The 24697-nt window shown below is 35.0% G+C and overlaps 1 long non-coding RNA gene across 4 annotated transcripts in view; it reads left to right on the top strand.

Moving 5' to 3' along the window:
- LOC149676928 (uncharacterized) overlaps positions 1 to 24697 on the top strand; it is a 195881-nt gene that overhangs the window by 151660 nt on the left and 19524 nt on the right. For 3 of the 4 annotated variants that reach the window (XR_016366552.1, XR_016366551.1, XR_016366550.1), the window contains exon 7: positions 14917 to 15436. This is a non-coding gene — a long non-coding RNA (uncharacterized LOC149676928). Of the gene's footprint in view, positions 1 to 14916; positions 15437 to 24697 lie in introns of those variants that run through there. The other variant, XR_016366549.1, reaches the window with a different exon arrangement.

Below are 24697 nucleotides of genomic sequence, written 5' to 3'. Positions count from 1 at the left end.
AGACCTAATGATGATGTCGGCTAGGCCTTGGTCTTTCTCTATAGTATACCCAAAAATATATATATATATTACCAGAAGGGGATAATAGAAGAAGGATGACACTCTGTATCCTCTTAATACTTTATAATTATGTAACGTGATTTTCCCAGGCGAGGGACCCCCCTTTTGTTTGCTCTCCTGCTCACCAAACTTCAGATGGGTATAACTATCGCATTCTATAACTGTTTGGTATTTACTAAATCCTCTGTAATCAAGTAGACACAAACCTTGATTGTCTTGACAAGGGGGGACAAAAACACACAAGCACATGCATGCGCCTTGACAAATAGTTAAGCAGCGCAAATAGAGTAATCGGTTTAGTAATTAACCTTGTACACTCCAAATGTTAATTTGATGTTGGGGGAAGAATCACGTTACAATTACCCCCCCCCCGCTTTGTGCTGGTACACTTCTCACGAAGAGAGGTATTATATACTTCTGATATTACTCTGTAGAAGTCCGCGGATGAACATATACTATACATCCAGAAAGGGGTCATGTTAGTTTCAACAGAGATATCCTTCACTCTAATAGACAAGTCTTAGAGTAGTATAAGGGATATGCATGGGACATCTTTTCAGTATCATTTAGTATATACATAGTAACTGACATTTTACTAGGCTTAGCGACTCCCTTACTCTTACCCTAGACTTTTACGTGCATAATATTACTATTACTTCTGAAAACTAAAATTAGGACTAAGCCTTTTTTTTACATTTATTGACAAATATAATGTTCCGTTCCGTTGGTAGCTGTTCTGTATAAGAATAACAAGGGCCATGCAGTACTCCACGAAGATGTCTTCTCTTGTTTCCCCCTTCTTTTTAAAAGGAAAAAGCTAATCCCGCATGAGTGATACGTGGAGGAAGGCTTGCCCGATTTAACATTAGCAAGATTTATGAGATAGTTGAACGGCTGGGAAAGAGTGTACGAAGATATAAGCATCTAAAAACGGCTTAATCAATCAAGGAACCCTTCGTATATTTTTGCGCGTTTAAAATAGCCCCTCGTGTTCTTTCTTCGTTAAGCCTGGTACAGTTACTAGGTACCCCTTGAAGGTTTGTTGGTACACTGATACGTAGTGATATGGTGTGTCCTCCCCCCTCCTTTTTTAAGGCAAAGGAAAACTGAACGGAATTTTTAAGGAGTGTGACACTATATAGGGTACACTCTAAGATCATCCGTCTTTTAATTTAGGGATATGTTGATTAATGTCTGACCATGCGAAAAACTGTATATAGGTATAGGCCTACATCGAGTCTTGTTTTGTATCACTTTTTTGACTATTAAGGGTTGGAAGTTCATCGAATACCGATTTTATATATGCCTCTTAATTTTGCCAGCATAATTTTTTCGTCCTTTCTGCTTCAAACTAAAATTATCAAAGGTTTAATTAAACCCTACTTCTACATCTTTAATCAGGATTCAAGAATGCATACAGCTACTAGTAATCGTTATTTCTCCCGTGTTAAATTATATTTGTTTGAGTACTTACTATCCGTCACACCTCATAATTCTGACGTATTTCTAACTGTGATTTCATTGGTTGATAGCAACACGAGGTTCTTTACGCAACGCGCAGCGAGACATATTATTCGTCATACTCAAAATCCGCCTAGATGCATTGAGGAAATGGTTATGCAAGTATTCCTGTTACCTGTATATAAATAATTCAGCTCTTTAGCATAAATTGACCAACCACATTTTGTAAGATTATACAAACAAATCATTTTTATCCTTTAGGGGGTTGTTATATTTTTTTTATTGAATTGTGAACCGATGACCTTTCAAGACGAAGAAGATCCTCGCGTGCATGTGGTAAAGGTATTATTTTTCCACCAGGTATAAACCTGAAATGGTGTTTTTACGACCTATCTCGTCCCTTTTTTTATATATTTGAGTAGCACACCTGTAGTTACTGATCGAAAACGATCTATTTAATGGAGGTACTGACTTGTTTTATTCATTCCGTACCCTAAATATCAAATATACAATTCCTGGCCCTTCTTGTAACGCGAGTTTTCTAACAGTCACGCTAGACTCTCGTTAAGGATTCTGATAAGGGAGGAGGTTTACCTGTCTTTCTTTTACCGCATTGCACGCGCAAGACGATACCCAAAAGGAAAGAAATCCATTATGAATCGAAATTACTCGAATTTGCAATTTATCGCTGTCTGCTTCTTGTAGATCGGTATCTGTTTTACAAGTTACAAGTAATTTAAATAATTTGATGCTATACCGTCTCACTTAGGCCTATTTCATAATACTTGTTTATCTAGTCTAACTAAGCCTTTGACTACGTAAAATTCCCACCACCAGTCTACCAAATTTTAGACTATTAGATGCTAATATCATATTAATAGGGTCGTAACACGGCAGTAAGTGATAAACCCCTCCTACAAAACGTCAGACCTATGCTTACCCAATCATCTTTACTCCCCCCATTAGCCTTTTACTTAATAAAATCCTCCCTCATGTAGATGTATATTTGAAGCCCCGCCCCTTTTGCAGTTTCCCTATTTCAATATACTTGTTGATCTAGCCAATTCTGCTTTAAGCCTTGGCCACTGTAAAATTCGCTGCTAAAGTACCGGCCATTATAGAGTCTGATTTACTTATGACTTTTCTATTTATATAATTTTCTTCCTCTGATTCCTGAAGCGGGATTCTGGTATTTTATTCAGGATGTTTATATATATATATACACTATACGTTGAGAGATATTTTTCCACAATGCCTTTTTCCAGCCCTTGAATAATATATCAGCGACAAGTCAATGCAGCAGCGGGAGTGGGAGGCAACAAGATGGGATTAAAGTTTAACCGTATTGATTGTACTTAGAGAATCACTGCAGGTGAACCCTTTTTCCAATTCTCTAAAACCATATGAGCCAATAACACGCCCTTATTAACCTACAAAGAGGTCATGAGGTCAAATGGATTTAGAAGTTAAGTTTCTTGGTTTAGTCATAGATTAAACAAAGGCTTAACTCTTTTAGTTTCTAAAGTTTAAAGGTTACTCAGTATACAGCGCCCTGATTGGTTGTAGTTGTACACGAACCGAGGCTGAAATTAGGCTTTTTGCGCAAAATAACGTCTCTCTTTTAACTGTAATTTGGTTAGTTAAATATAAATACGAGTTAATCTCGGGAGAGTCCGAAGTCAAATTGACGTTTGAACAGTTAATTAGGCCCGAATTGTATTTTTCCTATTTTCTAGAGGATGAGATCTCGCCCTCGCTTTCCGAATTTTGCCTAAGGGAATTTTCAGTCTGTCCAAGTTTTAACAGACCAATGGACATCCGCCTTGTATCCTAGGGCTAAGGCCTTTTTTAGGGGGATTTTTAATCCGTTTATCTGTTTTTGGAATTTGATTCGTTTAATTTAAACTGTCATTTGAAGCCTAGGCCTAGTTCTTAATTTCTTTCTCGCCCCTCACGTTTTGCGTTAATTTGATGAAAAGACGCGGTATTTGTTTAGTTTTTAATTCGAATTGGAATATTAACTATTGGAAAATTTTATTAAATATTTCATCCTCTCTTTAAATAAATATATAGATTTAGTAATCTCTTTATATAAATTATCCATTTTCTTTTATAAAGGGTAATCGCTTCATCATTCGTTATAGGTTAACTTTGAGCCAACATTGAAAGTTCCGTTTTATAAAACCGCGGAGTAGTACAGGGTGCTACAAAAAGAGATATGGTTGGGAAATCAATTTTGAGTCGAAAATGTAACTTCCATCGCCATTTTATTGCCACAAGGAAGACCCTAAGTTTCGATTAGATTGTTTTAGGGATGACCTCTTAATTAAATTAGAAATCATTGTCTAAATCAGTTTCTTAATTAATTAAATTTAAGGGGTCATCCGTAAAATACTCTGGATGCAATCATAACTTGAAAACAGTGTCCCTTATGGCAAACAAAATGGAGATAGAATTTCAGATTCTTAATTAAATTTAAGGGGTCATCCGTAAAATACTCTGGATGCAATCATAACTTATTTAGGGCAACAATATGTAATAGAAGTTATTACAGTTTCGACTCTCAAAATTGATTTCTCATAGGATTATTCCAACATAGCTTTACTTTGGTCCCATAATTACCCCCCTACCTTTTTGAAACACCCTGTATAGAAGGTAGAATCCCCTTAGTTTATGGGTAAGGATTAAGGTTTAAGTTGGCCATGCGAAATATATTCGCCAGTTTTCGCGCAAAATTTAATGACTCTTTCGGTGCGTTTCCGAGTTTAAAGTAAAATTTATCATAAGATATTTGGGAGGTTGAACCCGCGGCCAACAGAACTTTCTCCCTCTCTCTCTCAGAGATCCTTTTTGACGGATAGCTCTTTGACACAGAACGAGTCGAGCGAGTAATACGGCGCACGAGAAACGACCTTAGAAAGCGCTGATGACGCGGGCAAAGGCCTGGAAGAATCATATTTTAAATTTTTCTAGCAAAAATGGGGCTCAGAATAGTTGACGTATAATTTTTGTTCTATATCCGGACCATTATTATTATTATTTTTTTTTTCTTTTGATCTTTATGCAAAATTTTTGACGTCAAATTTAACGGGGTTTAGATTTTATAGACCTTCTATGGAATTGATGTTTAAATACCATCAATGTTTTTAAATGAATCAAAATATTTGAAAAATTTCTTTTTTAAGTGATAAAATTATTTTCTAATTCACTTAATTGATTTTTAAATGGTCCGAATTTATTTTGAAATGCGTGAAATTAATTTATAAATACAGTAGGCCTAATACAGCAAATTATTTTTTTAATATATTAAGTTATTTTTAAACAAATCAAATAATTTTTTAAATTATCAAATCATTTTTTTTTTAATTTTAAAATAATTTAGTAATTTTTTTAAAATATATTAAATCATATTTAAATACAACAAATTTCAAATTCAAATTCATTTACAATTTTTAACCAGAAATCCGTAAGTAATTTAGCCTTGACACTTTGGAATGATTGAAATATAGCAACTTAGAATAAGAAAAATTACTTATATACTTCCAAAAAAAAAAAAGAAAAAAAAATATTACCAAATCAAACGCAACTGTAACTTTTGTAAACTCCCTGGTAAATTTATGGTTCTCTCCAAATATTCCCCAAAATGAAACGTGTTTCTATGGGGATACCTACATTGAAATAAAAGTTAAAAAAAATTCACGCAGTTTATTCGAATTCGGAATTTCGGAAATTTCGACTTTTCAAAAATATATGGAACTTATTTTTCTTTTCCATTGAAAGTTGAAATGATCAAAGAATGTAGCAGACGACGTCGCCCCCACCGTGTACTACGTCTCTCTCTCTTTCTCTTCCCCATAGGGAGTAATGTATTTCCATTTTAAACGCGGGAAACCTGCAGTCCCAGACCGAGCAAAGTCCACTATCATAAAAAGAATTTCGGCAAAGAAAAAAATTCAAATTGAGCAATAAATAGCGAGACCGGCAAAAATGAAAATTTTAAAAGCAAACTTAGTCTCGAGGGGAGAATGAGAAACGTCGTGTTGTTACGATTGCAGTCTTTAAATGATCCCGAATTTCTATGAAAACAAGGTTGAAATTCGTATATTGTAAGAATGAAATTTAGAAATATTGCTCCGTAGAGTCTCATATTGAGAATGCATTAAGTGCAAAGGTTCTTGGAACGTTATTGCATGACGTCTACAGTCTGTTTAGTAAGTTTAACAAATTGCCTTAGCGCGTGTACTCCTCAAAGCTAAGTTTATTATACATATCATCATTAATATTATACTTAGACAACATAGAACTTCAAAAATTTATTATTTAAAATTCTCTTCCAAAATAAATGAAAAAACATTATAGGAATAAGTATTCTTTATGTAGCTTTATTCATATTGCACTATGCGATTGAAACGAGCTGCTCCGATACTACCATATTTTTTTATTAGTTCATGCTAGTCTCGATTCGTAACAGACTCATATACAGGGTGTTTCTGATAAGTCTGCATGCATAAATTAAGGGGAAATCATTTTGAGTCGAAAATGTAACTTCTATGTATGACATTTTGTTTGTCCTAAGGGACACTGTTTTCGAGTTATGATTGCATCCAGAGTATTTTAGGGATGCCCCCTTAATTAAATTAGAAATCATTGCCTTAATCAGTTTCTTAATTAATTAAATTTAAGGGATCATCCGTAAAATACTCTGGATGCAATCATAACTCGAAAACAGTGTCCCTTAGGGCAATCAAAATGGGGATAAAAGTTACATTTTCGACTCAAAATTGATTTCCCAAAGAACAACATTACCCCCTTTAATTTATGGATGCAGACTTATCAGAAACACCCTGTATATCTGCGGTTCGTCGGGCGCAGACTCAATAATGTTAAAAATAATATACGCGTTTGATATATTATTCCCTTTTGCTATAGACAGTACAAAACAGGGGAGGATGCGACAGACAATTGTCGAGAAAAGTGTTTTTGGGAATGCGGTACCCGCCAAAGAATAAGAACATTTGATAACAAAATTGCACTTTCTCTCCTTCTCTCTCTCCTCTCTCTCTCCTCTCTCTCTCCTCTCTCTCTCTCTCTCTCTCTCTCCCACTGAACTGACTTGTGTTTATTTTCTTTTCGTAGTATACCTTCATAGTCTCACTTCAAAGTGTCTGTCTGGACCGCGAATCTATACTTGTGAAAATTTATCAAAAATAAAATGATAAAAGGAAAAATAAGGGAGAATGCATTAGACATCCATAAATTTTGCCTGGGACCCCATTTTGTTTTTACATCGAGTCTGGTTGTACTTTATATTGATTTAAAGGTGTTCTTCTTGGGGTGTGGTTGGTGCTAGATATAAATCTATGTTTTGATCAGTTTTGACCTAGATATTGGTCTCATATCTAAGGATAAAAAGAAATAATATGATTTCTTAGCTTTATTTTATTTTATTTGTTTTATAAGATATTTTAAGGTTTTAAATGTGTAAGAATTTAAGGTTAATTTATATTAATTAGATATTTAAAGTATACTTTTAATTCCATAAAAATCGTAGGAGAAAAAAGGTTTTGCCCCTGGTAGTAGGCTAGCCGAAAAGTCCACGTGTTTAACGTGGAAGCCAGAATCTAGGGGCAATGAAAATAATTTTAAAATTATAATTATGTTAAAAATAAATGCAAAATTAATCACATTAACATTAAATTCTTATCACAACTTTCCTTCTATATACAAAAATATATTTTTTTAAATCCAATTAAACCTAATTTAATATTTAATATATTTTTTATAAATTCCCCTGACAAATAAAATTACTATCAACTCAAACATACCTACCTAGACAGTAAACTAATTTAAAGTTTTAATTTAATTTAAATCATCAGGTTTAGACTACGGCTTGAAAATTAAAACAAGACTAGACACTAATTAAACATAAGTGTAATTAGAACAGTCACTTTCTATAAAACCAACTCAAAATTCATAAAAATGACTCTTTACATTATATTAAATGTTATTAGGTCCAACCACCCTGTATATTTAAGTGTACCAAATTATATATCGATAAGCTATTGAAAATGATGTCCTGTTTGGGGGTATTATTTATCATTAAATGACCTTTGTTGTCTTTAAGAAACTTTCCTTACGAGGGGGATGGACTAACATAGACAGTAATTGAGCTAGACATGCTCATTAATACTAGACCAAATAGCTAACGTATAGATATCCTTTTTTGAAGTTTGTACACGGATAACTACGTCCTTGTCCTTTAACGTCTGAAGTTAAACTGGGAGAAAATGGCAAAATAAAAATATAACTGACACGAAAGGAACCATTTCTTTGTGGCATAAGTTAATAATAATCCTTTAAGTTCCCATATCCTTGTTTCGCTTCTCTATAACTTAAAACTATAGTGGCCCGGAATGCAAAATGGAGATAGAAGTTACATTTTGGACTCAAAATCGATAAATGAACATCTATATATATATATATATATATAAACAGGGATAGATTTAATTTTAGAAGTAGGAATGGAGAACGGCGGTTAGTATTTACTTCAGTCCGACTCATAGACCACCCAATATAGAGCCCCTCCCTCCGACACTTAACGAAAAGTTTAAATTATCTTATTGGCTCACTTAAACTACGTTTTGATGACGTTGCCTACGGGGACGGCGAAAAATACGTAATTCCTTTTTACCTCTGTCGCTATGACCCCTCTTCTTTCATTCCCCCCTCCCAGGGAAGGGGGTCCGGGACTTTGACGCGCGCCCAGATTCCTCTGTTCTCCATCCATTCCTACTTCTAAAATTAAATCTATCCCAGATTTAAACTTAGTAGATATAGATTTACTTATGTTTATGCGTGTATCCAACAAAATCTAGTAGTAGCAGTTCTTTTTTTATTTTTCACTCTCTGTTGGATGAGACAAAAAGTCTTGGATTCTAGAAAGTTTTTGGGGAATGCAACTTCGATACTTATAGCTGCATTTGATTTTTTGTCAACAGTTTACCGTTATATATACTGCATGCGTGGAATTTTTTTGTACAGTATTTTTTCTTTTTCTTAACCCTTCAGATGGAAAGTTTCAGTTCAATACTTTGTCTCTATTTTATTTTTTGTTGCTTGGTCTGAAAACTGCGAAGTTTCTGGAGACAACTGGTTGTCAAAGTTGAAAGTGAGCCAAATAGACCAAAATAAACCAAAAAATACTAAAAGAAAGACCTATTGTAAAATTCCTTTGGGCTCTAAGTCGGATTTGCGGCTCTTCCTTTTGTTTACTCCATGAGTTATTGGAAACTCCAGTGTTAATACAATTTAATCAACTTGAAAATTCTCTATTATCCGTCAATCTCTATTTTATTTTATTTTCGTCTTTAATTTTGGCCTATTTTGAGAAGAAGAGAACCGTTAAGTGCATGGTATTTTCAAAGTGTATTATCCGATTCTTCTAAACTCCTTCTGGACTATTAGACCAGAAAAAAAACCCAATCAAGATAGCGTGAAAATGGCTACTCAAAAGCAATCTTAAGTTATTTTATTATTGTTTTTATATAGCCTATAAACTTATTTTGGAAAAGCTTGGCTAAGTCACGAGAAAGTCAAATTTTCATCTCCCATTGGAAGTCTAGACAGACACTCTCTGAGGGAAGGGATTTTCTTTAGTCTTTTAAAGTTGGTATGTATTGGCAAGTTTTCGAGTTAGGCTTAGTGATCCCGGTGTTTTAGGCCTATTTTTTTTAAAAGAAACAATAAAACCTAAAAGGTTTTATTCCTAAAGCTCAAAGGAAAAGGAGGTTTTTGTTCAACCATTCCTTGTTAGGCCTTGGTTATATTGATTATTTTTTTCTTAACTAATAAACAGATAAATAAATGTTATTGTGTAAGATTAACTCGTGTTTCAAGAGGAGGAGTAATTGGTTAGCAATTCCTCAAATAAAAGCGAGAAAACCAACCTTTTCGAGCCTTAATCGATTTAGCTTTTATACGTCTGAATTAAAACCAAAATAGATTTTAAAGTCTTCTCATCCATTAGGCCTAACCTAAAAAAAAAATAAAAAAACCCGAAAAGGCACGAGTTTCCTCATTTGTAATTGCTTCGTTTTAAACACGTTAAGCCTTTGCCTTCGTTCTTTATCTCCTTTTGTTCTTTCCGGTCCCTAACCCCTCCCCCCAGTCCCCCCTCCCCTTTTCCGGAGTTTCTAGACCCCTATTTGGTTCGTTTAATGTAACCACTACCACAATTCTTCCAACAAGAGATAAATTTGAATTTAACTCTTTTTTTTTGTATTTCATTTATATCTGGTTCCGTTTTCCGCCAATCTTCATAATTGAATAAGTCCTTTCTATTTGTTTGTAAAACATTTGCCTATAAAACATAATTATTTTTATTTTTAATTTTCTAAGATCTTAAAGTTGTTAGTTAAATATTGATATTATTAGTTTAATATTTAGAATTCTAATTCTTAAACCTTCCAGTCAAATCTTTTAAAGTTGTTTTCAAAATCCTTCCATGTACTCGAGGCTTATGTCCTTTCCTATACAGGAGTTCTTAGTTCGTTTTAAATCAACGCTAAGCCTAACGGCAACTCACTCTTAATTCACTCTGAACCTTTGCTTATGTACTGGGTTTCGAGTATACGACGTGGTTTGAGAAACCTGAGGTCCCTCGCGATTTGATTGGCCAAAGGCGTAACCTTTAATCGGGTTATAGGCGCCCAAATGGAGATCAAATTCGTCTTGATAAGATCGAAAACGGGGGGTTGAGAACTTAAGAGAGAGAGAGAGAGCGCGCGTGAGTTTTCCTAGTGTCAAGCTTGACTGGCTATTCGCGGAACGCGGATTTCCCGGGTTGAGTTAACCCTAATATAGACTGTTACACAAATTAGGCTTAACGAGTATTGTACATATGGTGGGTGCCAATTTTAAGGCGGGAAGTAAAACATATATTCAACTGTTTAATTTGGCGCCATTTCAGTAAAATAATCATGGATAGTTTTTATAAGTGAAACGTATATCCTATTTTCAAATTTGTGTAAGGTTCTATATTTACGTTACAAAACCCCGTGCCAAGGGCGAAGGTGTATAGTAGCAGAAGTATATATAATACTCCTATTCGAGAGAAGTGTACCAGCACAAATCTGGGTAGCATGATTCTTCTACCCAACATCATATTAACATTTATTATAGCAAGGTTACTAAACCGAATCACCTACGCGATAAATAGTTCCCTTATCATTGCTCTATTAGCGCTGCGTAACTATTTGCCAAGGCTCATGCATGCGCTTGTGTGTTTTTGTCCCCCCACGTCAAGACAATCGAGGTTTGTGCCTACATGATTGCTGAGGATTTAGTAAATACCAAACAGTTATAGAATTCACCCTAGCACGGTGTATGCGATTCCCATCCGAAGTTTGATGAGTAGGAGAGCTCCTGGGAAGAATCATGTTACATAACTAAAGTATTAAGATGATACAGAGTGTCATCCTTCTTCTATTATCCCCTTCTCGTAGTAGTATGTCGTTTAACCTTAAGGTTCGTTCATCCGTGAAGGGATTCCCGCTGCATCTCGCGTCCGTCGAACTTATTGATATCTTAAAATTGTCCCGCTCCTTTCCACTTTTGTCCATCCATGTCCCCTAACTCTCAAAGTCTCTATAGCAGTTTACCTTAATACCTATGAGGGAAAACTTAATGAGGAGTTACTGGCTGTGAACATTTTAAGGGTATTTGCCAAGGACTTTACGCGTATTATGACCAGTGACGTATAAATGGCGGGAGAGGGGGAGCCTCAGTTGCTTGGTTTGCAATTAATTGAATGTGTAGTCTATTCCCCATTGTGTTGTTCGATATTATTATAGACTATAGAAGCTGTACTAGTTCTTGTCCATAGTTATTTTGCGTTAAGAAACTGTAATAGTGTTGGACAAAGGCTTAACGACAAGGGGAAACATGCAGACTATTATCCGTTCCGTGTCTATACTGAGTTTTATAACCAATTGATAAGCACCTGTCTCTTCGGTTAACGTCATTTATATACAGCAAAATGGGGATAGAAGTTAAATTTTCGACTCAAAATCGATTTCCCAAAGTACATACATCCCCCTTAATTTATGGAATGCAGACTTAACAGAAACACCCTGTATAATAATATATAAAGTTTTCCTGTTTGTACCCTTTTCTGGAAAATACAAGCGTTTTACCAAGGACTGCAAACATTTTCCCGCGTAATTAAGAAATCTTCTGCTCCGTTAAAAAGTCCGGGGGATTGTGGTGGAACTTTGGAAGATGATGGGTAAGGAAAAGATTTTTCAACGTTTAGCGGCAGTTGCTTTCCTCGACATTGCAACGTGCACCGACGACGAGCGAGCTAGCCGCAGTCAATTTTAAAGTCGAAAATAATCTGGGGGGGTCTTAACTGTACTTTAAAACTTTTCCTCGCGTTGAACATCAAAACTTCCACCCTGCCTTAAGTAAAGCAAAAAGGATATTCCAAAAGACGTACCAAGGCCTAACGATTTAAGGAAAGAACCCAAAACTGCCATAGTGCAATGACCATATCGACTCTTCATCAGTAAACGTTAACGGGAGAATGAAATGGTCAGATAACCATTTTTTTAATCCATTTGTATTCGTAAATACCATCGAATTCATTAAGATATGATTTTTCAAAAGTTGGCTTTTCTAAGCCGAACTATCATTAAAGACAAACAAAGTTAAAGCGCGTGCTACCACATTTTCTTTGTTCCTAAGGCAAAAGGCGCATGCGTGAGGTGACGCTTCTTATTGGTAGCAGAATAATATTTGTTTTAAATTAAAGTTAGGCTTAGCGAGTCCTCCTTTGAAACTTAGGAAAATCATCTAAAATTAAATGAAAGGTTTTGGTAAGTTATGGTAATGTTTTCGATGTTATTTTATGTATTAAAATCGATTAAAAATATAGTTTTCTAACCAGTTAATTATCCCTTTAAGCAAATAGCCTTCTATGTATGGACGTAGCTGCAAGATTCCCTCTAAAAATCTTCGGTTAGAACTTTCCCTCTTTCTTATTTTTGGTCCTTTTTGGGCCAGAACTTCGTAACGCGTAGGAAGTATAGCGGATAAGAAATTCTCTTACTTTATAGAAGATATACATTGGACAGTTTATCGATTGTTTTGTTTTTACTTCGAGTAATGGGTTTCTTTTAATACTATGGGAAAACTAAGCCTATAATTTGAGTGCGCCCGGGGTTTTCTCTTAGATGTTAAATTAGGCAACCCATCTTTTAATTTAAGGTTTTGCTCATAATACGCTTAATTGATCACGGTGCAATTTCATAATTAGAACCTAAAGGAGCCCGAATTTCCCCTCAATTTTCAAATTAAGGCTAAGTTTGCTGTTTTTGTCTTCAGCTACCATAATTCTGAATATAAAAGGAAATATTTATATATATTTTAATTATTGTATAGTTAAAAAGAAATTTTAATATATGGTTAGATCGTCTTAATTACAAGTAAATCTTAAATAATTTTAAGGGCTTATTGTGTTTTTATTAAAACAAAAGGCTCAGTTTATTACCAAAATATTTAAAATTAAGAAATTTTAGGTATAGTTCACAAATTTTAATTAAATCAAAGTATACAGACTTAGAATGTGTTTTGTTATAAAATTTATTTATACGCTATATCGTTGCAGATCCTCGATTATAAATATTAGTTTCCACGGAAGTACATTAAGAAGGGAATTTATTTCCCCTAGCTTTATACTTTCCTATTCTAATTATGTTATTTATGTTTATTACTTTTACCAATTATCGAAACTACTATATATTCATAACATAAGTTTATAAGATATGTTCCTACCATAAGTATAACACTACCTATACAATTTCGTAATGCTACCCTGAGACTTACAGCTCGAGCTAGTTCGAAGGAGAACGACAAGCGAGAATTGATTGGCTACACTCAGTTGGTTTTGCGGGGCTTCCATCTTTTTATATTTAGTCTATACTAAGCCTTTGACAGCGCCTAGCTCACGAGAATCTATGACCTACGTTGTCACTTCATGACAAGCTCTAGTCTTAAGTAATCAGTGACAAATAACTTATGGATCATATCTTATGAACTTATGTTCTTGCTTATGGTCTTGTAGTGTTTACTCTCTCTCTCCTAACTCCGGGCGCACAAGTAAACACTCCTATGTATAAATTGTCATTTTGAGTGTTTTAATTCTCAGGTGCGTTTTCCTTCCCTTTAACCTTGGACAATTTAAATTAGAAGTATTCGCGTCTATACGAAATAGTCCGTATTTGTAATATTATCACAATCGTAAAAGGTTGAAAAATTTTAGTCCGAGTATACCTTTAAACTGGGCATTCATTTATTTTAACAGGGATAGATTTAATTTTAGAAGTAGGAATGGAGAACAGAGTAATCTGGGCGCGCGTCAAAGTCCCGGACCCCCTTCCACGGGACGGGGATGGGGGTATGAAAGAAGAGGCGGGTCATAGCGACAGAGGTAAAAAGGAATTACGTATTTTTCGCCGTCCCCGTCAGCAACGTCATCAAAACGTAGTTTAAGTGAGTAAATAAGATAATTTAAACTTTTCGTTACGTGTTGGAGGGAGGGGCTTTATACTGAGCTATGAGTCGGACTGAAGTAAGTACTAACCGTTCTCCATTCCTACTTCTAAAATTAATTGTATCCCTGTTTTGATTTTAACTATCCATCAAAACCAGAAGAAGAAAAAAATGTGTGTAACTTATTGATCTCCTTAGTATTTAATTTCTCCAAGAACCCACATTAGGTTTGGAAAAGCAAGCCGCTGGTGATTTTGAGAATAAGGTCAGGTTGAAGCGAATATCTTTTCTCTGTTTGATTCTCTCTTGGTGTTTCCTCCGAAGCCGTATTCCGGAGGGAATTTCACTCCCATTCTCATCTCGAGTCCTTAATGGCCGCCCTAAAACTGTCGACGTATCTTATAGGTACGAGGCTCTGGCCAGGAAACTTTTCCTTTCTACAGGAAATAAGGAAATGGAGTCTTAAAATTTCAAAGTTCCGCGCGCTATACACTTCCTCCAATGGCTTTATAATCCTTACTTTAATTTTGTTCCGCTTGTCTTTCTGACGGCCGCGCGCCCGCCGCGTTGCTCTCTTTATTGTTTTCAATTTCGCGACTGCAATTAGTGAAAACGACTCGCGCTGTCTGTTTATTCCTAAATCTCACACCTGCTTTTGCCCCCTCCCCTTCCCGTTTCATACGCTTCCTTGAATATTAAGAATTTTTGATCTTTTAAAAAGGGAAATTTTATTCGGATATTGGTTTTCATTTCATTGACCTTTAGTTTAGAAGCGTTTTCAAAACTGTTTGCCGACTGTAACTTTATCTGTTTGGGACTAATTTTGCTTATTCATTTTCTGTTTAGATGGTTCATAACGATTACTCGAAGAACATTTTTGGAATGTCGACAACAGAACATCACCTAATTGTTTAACATCGACAACCTAACATGACCTAATTTTGGAACATCGACAACCGAACATGACCTAATTTTTAATATCTACAACCGAACATGACCAAATTTTGGAACATCGAAAACCGAATATGACCTAATTTTGGAATATCTACAACCGAACATGACCTAATTTGGAACATCTACAATCGAACAAGACCTAATTTTGGAACATCGACAACCGAACAAGACCTAATTTTGGGAACATCGACAACCGAACATAGCCTAACAAATTTTGCTCGCAACATCTACAACCGAACATAACCTAACAAATTTTGCTCGCAACATCTACAACCGAACATAACCTACCAGAATTTGCTCACAACGTCTACAACTCCATCATAGAAAGATACACCACCAGATCTTCGTATCTCCATGACAACGAAAAACTACACCTCACATCAAGCTAATTTCCCGCTACTCTTCTCAATGGGTGAGTGATTCATTTTGTAATTTACATTGCATGATGATATATTGGATTACCACAACGTACGGTTGCTCTAGGCCTCGGTCCCGAAAGAGTCTCAAATGAACTTTAGAAAACCACGCACCCTGAAGAAGACTCGCGTATCACTAGTGTAGAAAATAGAGGATAGAAAACGAAAAAGAAGGGTTTGAGAAGTTGTCAGAACAAACTCGATTGTTTTAACATTCCCCTTCATTATCTCGTCAATTCCTTTTCCATTTGGAACTACTGGGGGGGGGGGGTTTGGATGACTGGGGTTTGAACCCCTAGCTCTTTTTTTTCTTATTTTGTTTTGTGGAACCTTTTCCATCCTTAATTATATTATCGGCGTGCCCTCGTGCCACGTCGAAACAAGCTAGGAAACACTTTCTTCTAAACTTGGACTCTTCGAGACAACCTAAGCCTTGGCCTCATAAGATATACATTGTGTATTTTACGTGCAAGAACAATTGGAATATACCAAGTTCTAGGAGGACTTGGTTGTTTCCTCTTTCAGTAATTGCAGTTCCGGAAATGAATTCAAAAAGAAGTAGTTGTCTCTTTAGTGTCGTCTTCCCTTTTCTTTTTCTTCTTCCTGTGTTTACAGTTGACATTCGAATTTGTTTTTACTTTGAAAGGAACTTTAAGCGTGTAGTTTGAATGATACTGCTTTTAACAAACCAGTAGTTTGATTATTTAAATTAGGAATTAGCCTGTAGCTGTCGTATTTTAAATGACAATTAGGGTTAACAGTAACGTCATTTTGTCTGTCTGTCTGTTTTAAGTTAGTTTTCTCAGTTAAACCTTGCCACTTGTATCGGGAATAAGATTCGTGTTAGAGATCTGATAATGACGGTTGTTTTTACTTTGAAAGGAACTTTAAGCGTGTAGTTTGAATGATACTGCTTTTAACAAACCAGTAGTTTGATTATTTAAATTAGGAATTAGCGTGTAGCTGTCGTATTTTAAATGACAATTAGGGTTAACAGTAACGTCATTTCGTCTGTCTGTCTGTTTTAAGTTAGTTTTCTCAGTTAAGCCTTTGCCACTTGTATCGGGAATAAGATTCGTGTTAGAGATCTGATAATGACGGTTGTTCCGTTGTCTGCTTAGTTTAATCATCGCCAATCGGACGTAATTTAAGCACTGTACTTCCATTTCCGGTTTACGGAATATGCCCTATTTCGATATAACGCGATACGTATCAGGGCTGTACATAAACAAAAGCGGAAGTATACAAAATTTTAGCTACAATTTCCGTATATCAGATAAATATTGTAAATGGGTTAAGCCTAAACGGAGAGCTCTAGAGATAAACAAATTGATTCAAAATTTTCTCCTATATATATATGTATGCAAAATCGACTAATTATTGGTCCGTCATTCAGTTGGGGGCGGGGGCAGAATTTGGGGTCATTATCCTTCATAAGTAAAAATCTCCGATGATCGTAGCGTAGGAGTAAGGGATCGCTATAATACGTCATTGATTTTCAATTCAGAGTTGAGAATGCGTATACGTGAACGCTAAAAGCATTTCCAAAAGAGCTAGCTGAAGCGGCCTGAGAAATACACAAGTACATACCAATGAGGGACCGTACAACCCTTCCATAACCCACGCTTAATTCCTCTACCATGGAGAATAGATTAGAGAATGGAAAATAGACTATTTTCAAAAGCATTATCGTCTGTTTGATATAGGCAAGAAGTGATATCTAGTTTATTAGGGAGAAGGTATAAGTTGCCTAAGTATTCGCACGCCATAGTCCTGCAGTCCATCTTTCAAAATACAAGGGGGGACGTAAAAGGAGGCCGGGCTATTTCGCCTCTCCTCAGTCTGAAAATACGTAATTTTCGTCATTCGCGTCGCGCTGACGTGAGTTTTCAAGAACCAATGAGATGCTGGTTGTAATTTAGAGGCGGGGATTAACTCCGGACCTACGTTTGGACTGGAGATAAAGCCAGAAATGTGGATGAACGAATTTATACCTTCTCCCTAATAAACAAGATATCGCTACTTGATATTAAGTAATATAAAATAAACAGCTTGTACGTCGGTATAAAAATTATGTTGCTGCATGTTTATGTTTCTATTCCTTTGGTAATTTTCGTTACTTCGTCGCTTGTCATAATAAAATCAATACTATTGCAAACCAATATCGCATGGCCCAGCTTGCCCCTTTACTTTGGGGGCAGGATGGGCACGATACTCTCTCTGTGACGGGGTCTTGTGGAAAGATGAGAAAAATAAGTTTTTTATTTGGGGCCCCTGAATAAAGATTTTTCTTTATTTTTGAACCTTAGCGGTTAGCGGTTAAGACCGGCTATGTTTATTGGCAACTCCGTGGTTTTTTTGTTGCTGGCAAGAAGGCAAAACCAATGTCGTTCATATCGTATATAATGCTAAAAGTTTGGGGGCAGATTTTTATCAATACATCAATAACCCATTTTATTTACATGGAAATTGCCACAATATTTATATCAATGAAGGAAGGGAAAAGATGATATTGATTTGGGTTTTTTTTTATTAATTGCGTTGGGTTTATTTAGATAAGTTTGACTCTTTAGAATTGTAATTTATGTTCACCAAAATTTATATATTTATTATCATGAGTACATACAGGGTGTTTCTGATAAGTCTGAATCCATAAATCAAGGGGCAGTGTTCTTTGGGAAATCAATCAATTTTGAGTCGAAAATGTAACTTCTATCTATGACATTTTGTTTGCCCCTAAGGGACACTGTTTTCAAGTTGAGATTGCATCCAGAGTATTTTACGGATGATCCCTTAAATTTAATTGAGGAATTGAAATAAATTTTAATTAAACTTATTTTACGGATGACCCCTTAAATTTAATTGAGGAATTTAAATAAATGCTGTATTAAACTTAAGGGATCATTCGTAAAACACCCCAATCGTAACTTGTTATAAAACAGTGAACTGGACAGCAAAATGTCATTGAAATTAGAAATTAAATTTTTATTCGACAGAACTTTCACAAACACCCTGTATCTACAATCAAAACTAGACTAAACTTAACGATAAAAAGATTTTATATATATATCTTAAAAAATAAGGGACATTTGAAACTTCTTTAATAACTACAGTTGTCCACCCCCTTCTCCCCATCAACTGTCAAAGAGAAAATTTTCAATCCCCCTTTAGAAACATTTTTATTCTTTTAGTTTTTTTCTTAAACAATTTTATATTTGAAAGTCTCCTTAGAGAACATCTCTCTTTTTATTTTTGGAAATCGTTAGCCGACTAGTGTCAGGTTTTTAAACCTTTCTTGTCTGTAATAGAGGGTTTATCCCAAGATTGTTATTGACAGCTTATTTCTCGGTTAAATTTACTGACTTCGATGTAAAAAATCCCCCTCAAACTTACCAAGAAGGGAGGGAGAGAGAAAAAAATAAATAAATTGGAATTTACTCCTGAATGGTAGCTTTTCCGTGAACTTTGGTGTGTTGCGGGTTAAACATTTCTACAGGCGCTCGTAGGAAATACATGGGCTGCTTTGCCCCTAAAAGTTGGCTTTCGTTTAGTGCTTTTGTAAAGATAATAGCCCCTTCCAAAAAGTTTTGAAAAAATGTTCTTAGCCTGAGTCAGTTCAGTTCTTCCTACAAACAGGAAGTAGTTTCCCCGCATAGCCTAGTTCACAACCTAGATATGACGTTTTTTAGCTCCAAGTGCGCATGCGCGAAGAACTTAAACAACAAGATGCACAAGGCAGTCAAACTTTTTTGGAAGGGGCTATTTAGGTAGTTTTTGATTTCTGTTTGCCATTTTAATCCAGTTTGAGCACCTTGCAACGTTAAATTTCCTATAGTTATTTATGCTTTAATCAACCATATTCATTTAATTGTAATTTGACCTATTTTTGACCTCACCCTGCAACGTTAAGTTTACTATACTTTTTAATGCTCTAATCAACCTCATTCATTTAATTGCAATTTGGCCTATTTTTGACCTATTAACCAAACCTTAGAATATTGAAGGCCTTGCTGTTTATGTCTACATATGGGATGTTGGGTTTTTGAAAACGCTCTCATCCGGTGAAGTTTTGTCGTCTAAAAAAGAGAGAGAGATGAGGGAATATGGCGTCTCTAGAGTAGCATCCTATTGTCATTTGTCAAGGAGCGAAGGAGAGCGTGACGACTCGTCCCCCCTCTCCCCCCGCCCTTGCGCTCGCTTTGTGGCGTGTCCCTCCCCCCTTCTGAATCCTGAAGATGCTATAGCTCCTTTCCAATGATCGTCATTTTTTTATTTTTTTGAAAACTAAGCAAAAGTGGATCTCACCAGGGGGAAAGAAGAAAATATTGATAATTTTTATAACCTTCTGTTTTTTGACCGGGTGAACTCGCAAAGGGTTAACCAAGACAGCCTCAATTTTAGGGTTAGACAGTATCGACCCGGTGAAACTTTTCTGACCTGTTAAAGGAGCCAATTTTTTCCCCCTTCCTTTGGACTCACTATAGTAGGCCTAATTCGATAAGCCTTGGGCTAGAGTAGAGGTACTCATAGTATCTTAGAAGTCGTAATTATATGTGTTTTTTCTTAAATCCCCTTCCCTTTTGTTGTTAAGCCTAAATTTTAAGAGATTTTCGCGCCAAACTGCTTTTTATTTTTTATTTTTTTAGGCTTAAGTTCTATATGAAAACTGAAACATCTTTACTAAGCCTTGGCCTTGAGTTATATAGAGATAATTTGGTCTACTTTTGAAGTGTCTTAGTTGATAATTATACAGTATATTCTTTAGAGTACAGACCCCAACTTTTTCCTTTGATGTTAGGCCTAAATATGAAAAGGGGTTTCGCGCCAAAATGCTTTATTTTTCTTTTAGGCTTAAGATATTCATGAAAACGGGAGAAACCATCTTTGTAGAATACCATTTTCCTTTTCTCTATTTCTTTCTCTCTCTCTCCCTCTCTCTTTTAGAAATACGTTTTCCTAAAAGAAAAAAAATCGTCGTAAACTACGAAATATGAGAGCAGCCGATTTTCTCTGATAATCCGCTTTCGATTTCTCGCGCCCAAAACTTTGGCGGAATTTTTTTATCTCGCGCGCCCAAAAAAATAAAGAAAAGTCCACGAGTTTGTTTTCTCGTGAGCGGATTATGAACGCCCCAACTCCTATATAGGCCTAGCGCGGCTCTTTTCAAATTTCAATTTATAGGTCAAAGGTCACCGTGTTGTTTTATAAATGAATTATTAAGTTAAAATGACATTTTAAAAGATATTTTCGACTTTTTTTTACTTTATAATAATCGCGTGTTTACCGAAATGCATAACAGCGTGAAGGCTTTCCATGGAAAATACATTTAGATTTAGAAAAATTGCTAGAATTAGAATAACTTATTTATTTCTTTTTAAATTTATATGGTTTGTAGTTTCAATACACATGGACAAACAACTTAATGTAATTCTAATGTTCCTGAAGACTAATGCTTTTATGGTCACACGTCAGAGAGTTTTCACTTTTAACATTTTACTCGCAAAATTTGTTGGAAAATAAAAAATAAATAAAAAGTAACGTGTTTAAAATATTTTCAATTCGAAAATAACTGAAAAATATCAACTTTTATATATTTTTCTTTAGTGTCCTCTCAGCATTTTAAACGTTATATTTCCCCCCTTTTTTTAGTAAGAACTCTTAACTCAACTTCTAGAATTTCTTAGTTCGATAACGCGCTTAAATATATATATCTTTTTTCCTTTTCTTTACATATTCAACAATCGTAGAAAACTCTTACTATTTTTTATTCTACACCGGTTAACATTACGTATCATTGCGCCGTAGTTTCTTCAGTAGTGTCTTTTGAATTTAAACTCTTTGTCAAACTCAAAAGAGAAGCGAATAAAAAATACGAAGGGGAGAATGCAATGTAAAAATGTTCGTAGAATGATATGATATACAGTTAAGGTATTGTAGCCAAGGCTTAGGGTTATAAAAAAGGTCCTGCATGGGCTGTTCAAAATCTTAGGCTTAGAAGTTTCTGACAATACTATAGGGGTCGATACGTCACTCATATGGTAGAAAACTCCGACGTGTAAAACTTTTCAATACTCTTATTGCTATGCCTTATCCGATTTTTCAGCTTGATTTGACTGCAAGTGCAACTTGGGTATTGCCGTGTTTTTAAATAGTGTAAGATACCTTTGAATGTAGTATAAACTACTCTTGAAATATGGTTAAAACATAGTCACACAGTTGCAACGTTTAAATAGTCCCAAATTCAATGGGGAAAATGCGTAGGTCTCTGTAAACTTTTGTTCATTTTAAGGGTGGAATCAGGAATGCATACAGCTAATCGGAATCATGGTGTAGCCAGAAATGTTTCTCAACATATCTAGCATGACCTCGTGCAAAATGATTCCTGTGATCTGTATGTATTCATGGTGGAATTGATTTTATTGGAGTTTGAAAACTCTTCATTCATAAAAAAAATATTATCATTTAATTTGGTATTTTAAGCAACTTTATTTATACTTTAAAATACCGAGGTGGTAAAATAAAATTTATAAATAATGTATTTATGTCTTTATACAACAAGACTGTCAAGATAGGTTGACGGCCGGCTTAGGAATTTCAGACACAAATCCTTCAGGCGTAACATGTCCCCCGCGACAACTTATATGTTTGGATTTTGTTTTCTTACCAAAAACAAAAACCTTCGAATTCGTTCGCGCGCAAATTTGACACTTTTTTTAAAAAAAGTTAAAACTCTTAACCTGTCTATAATAATTTCCAGTACAATATACGGAAAATTACATCGCCAAGGCTTAAGGTCATTAAGAACTTTAAGAAAACTAAAATTTTAGCAATTTATCACGTGAAAAATAAAATATGAGGTCAAGTTAAGGTCATAATTCATCTTGGCTTTTGGGAACCCCCATATTATCATGGGATCGGTCTATTACCAAAATAATTCAGGAGCCCAACCTAATAATGCATTCCGCGAGAGATACAATTCGGGGGCCTTATTATGACATTGTTTGGGGCCCAAAAGGGGCCCCCATATTTCTAGCATGCCCCAGAATAAAAGATCAAGTTATAAAATTGTGTTCGAGTTGGCTTAATGAATACGACCAATGTTACCCCTATAGCCCACGTAATAATGCTACGCTATTATACATTTATTCACTGGTATATCGCGAATAGACTAAGTTAGAAAGAGCTCGGGCCTAGCGAAGCAGCTCGGGGCCTTACGCGATAACGGCAACGATTCATCTTTGCTAGACTTTCATTCGTTTTCTTTGAATAAGAATGTTTTGTCGGCCTATATGAGGTTTTCATATTCCAGGGCACCAACGAATGTCCCAGGATTCCTTTAGTTTTGAATAACTCTAACAGGATTAGGGCCTTGGTCTTCTTGGGAACTTGAAGTGAAAGAAAAACGTTGAATGTTATTAAGTATGTTCATTTCAATGGACCAAGGTTATAATTAATATTAATATTATTGAATCAGTTCAATTCAATTCAATTCAATTCGGTTTTCCCTCACTTTTTTTCTCGTGCATTCGTACGAATTTTTTTATGGAATGAATGCATGTATACTACTTTTTTTAATTGTTTCAAGCTTTAACTTTAAACCTATAATTATTTTCTCAGGTTGTTTATAATCCGTTAAGTTGTAAGACCGAAAGGATATTACTCTAAAAGATTTTGGTTAAGAACTTTCAAATATTTCCTTACTAGCTACAACATACTCCAGAAACGATGCTTCCCACCTTTTCGCGAACAGTATTATGGGTTAGAAAAAAGCGTGAAAGTCATTAATATATGCATGACTTGAGTAATAACCTTAAGATTATATTCTAGTTTTTTTAGTTTTTCTTAAAAAAGATTTTTTTTTTGCTAGAGGGATGAGGAATTTCTGAGAGCTAAAATGTCGTAACTTTAAATGCACTCAAAATATGTGTATAAGTTTTGTTAGATTATAACAGTATTTCTTTTTTGCATATTTAAAAACAATAGGCAAACCTTGCTAAGCCTAATGAAACTCTAAATTGCTTTAATCTAAAAAAAAAATTCTATTATAACCATCTCTGATAACAAAACTCAACTCTTGATCTCGTGATAAAAAATATAATGACAGGTCATACGTAGGCGAATCAATAGAGAGAGGAAACAAAACTCGACTGAAAAAGGTGGTAGATGGTTCCTAGTCAACCGAACCAATCCCTTTTTTGTCTTGAAACGACCTGAAAACGAATACAAAGAGACAATTGGGGAAAAACATTAACCGTCTCGCAATGAAAATGAATCTTTTTCGAGATTGAAATAGGATATAATAAAGGATTGAGGTTTTTTCTTATAAATCAAACACGATATTTCGTATTACTCGTCTATACCAAAAACTAATATACTATAATTTATAGAATATTATTTTCGTTGAATTGGTCTGGTTACAAGAATAACGTGTCCCTCGTTTGCTAAAAATATACAGGGTGTTTCAAAAAGAGTGGTAGAAAATCAATTTTGAGTCGAAAATGTAACATTATGACACCCCTTAAACAAATTATTATTACTATGTTTTATGGTTGACCCTTCAATTAAATTATTATTATGATGTTTTATGGTTGACCCCTCAATTAAATTAGAAATCATTGTCTTAATCAGTTTCTTACTTAAATTTAAGGGGTCATCCTTAAAACACACTTTCCAATCCTAACTTGCTTGTCCCTTGTGGCAAAATTGCGATAGAAGTTATACATTTTATATTACAAAATAGTTTTCCCATAGTACCATCCATCCCACTGTACTTCTGTCCTATAATTGCCCTCCCTTTTTGTAACACCCTGTATAATAGCCTAGCTAGGGGTTTTTTTCTGTGTCTCTCTCTGTTTCTTCTTCTAGACATTCTATTCTTTTAGAAGATTCTTTGGGGTTTTGGGGGGGGGGAGTTCCTATAGCGACTAATGGAAAAGATGGGCTCCGGGAAAACTTGAATTATTCAAATGACCCTTACCCCTTCCCTCTCCCAGTCCGTTTCCAAGTTTCCTAGATTGTTCTTACATAATGTAGGTTTTTTTATTTTTTTCTTTTAAGTCTTATATTGTATTCTAGAATTTCTTGTAGTATTTTTTTTTTACTTATTGCGAAGAAAAGGGGGTCGCTCAAATTGCAAATGCAATCATGCCCACTTATTACAGAATAAGGGGAATTTTAAACGATTTTATTTCTAAACAAACTGAGTCCCATCTCGTTAACGAATATAATTAAAATTTAAATCGCTTTCCTAAGCCTTT

Source organism: Phalangium opilio, unplaced genomic scaffold (genome assembly GCF_054372755.1).
Source record: "Phalangium opilio isolate 3A_F unplaced genomic scaffold, DU_Popi_V2 ptg000045l_1, whole genome shotgun sequence".
Lineage (NCBI taxonomy): Eukaryota > Metazoa > Arthropoda > Arachnida > Opiliones > Phalangiidae > Phalangium > Phalangium opilio.
Note: the sequence above shows the minus strand (reverse complement) of the source record. Positions and strands in the feature narration are given on the sequence as shown.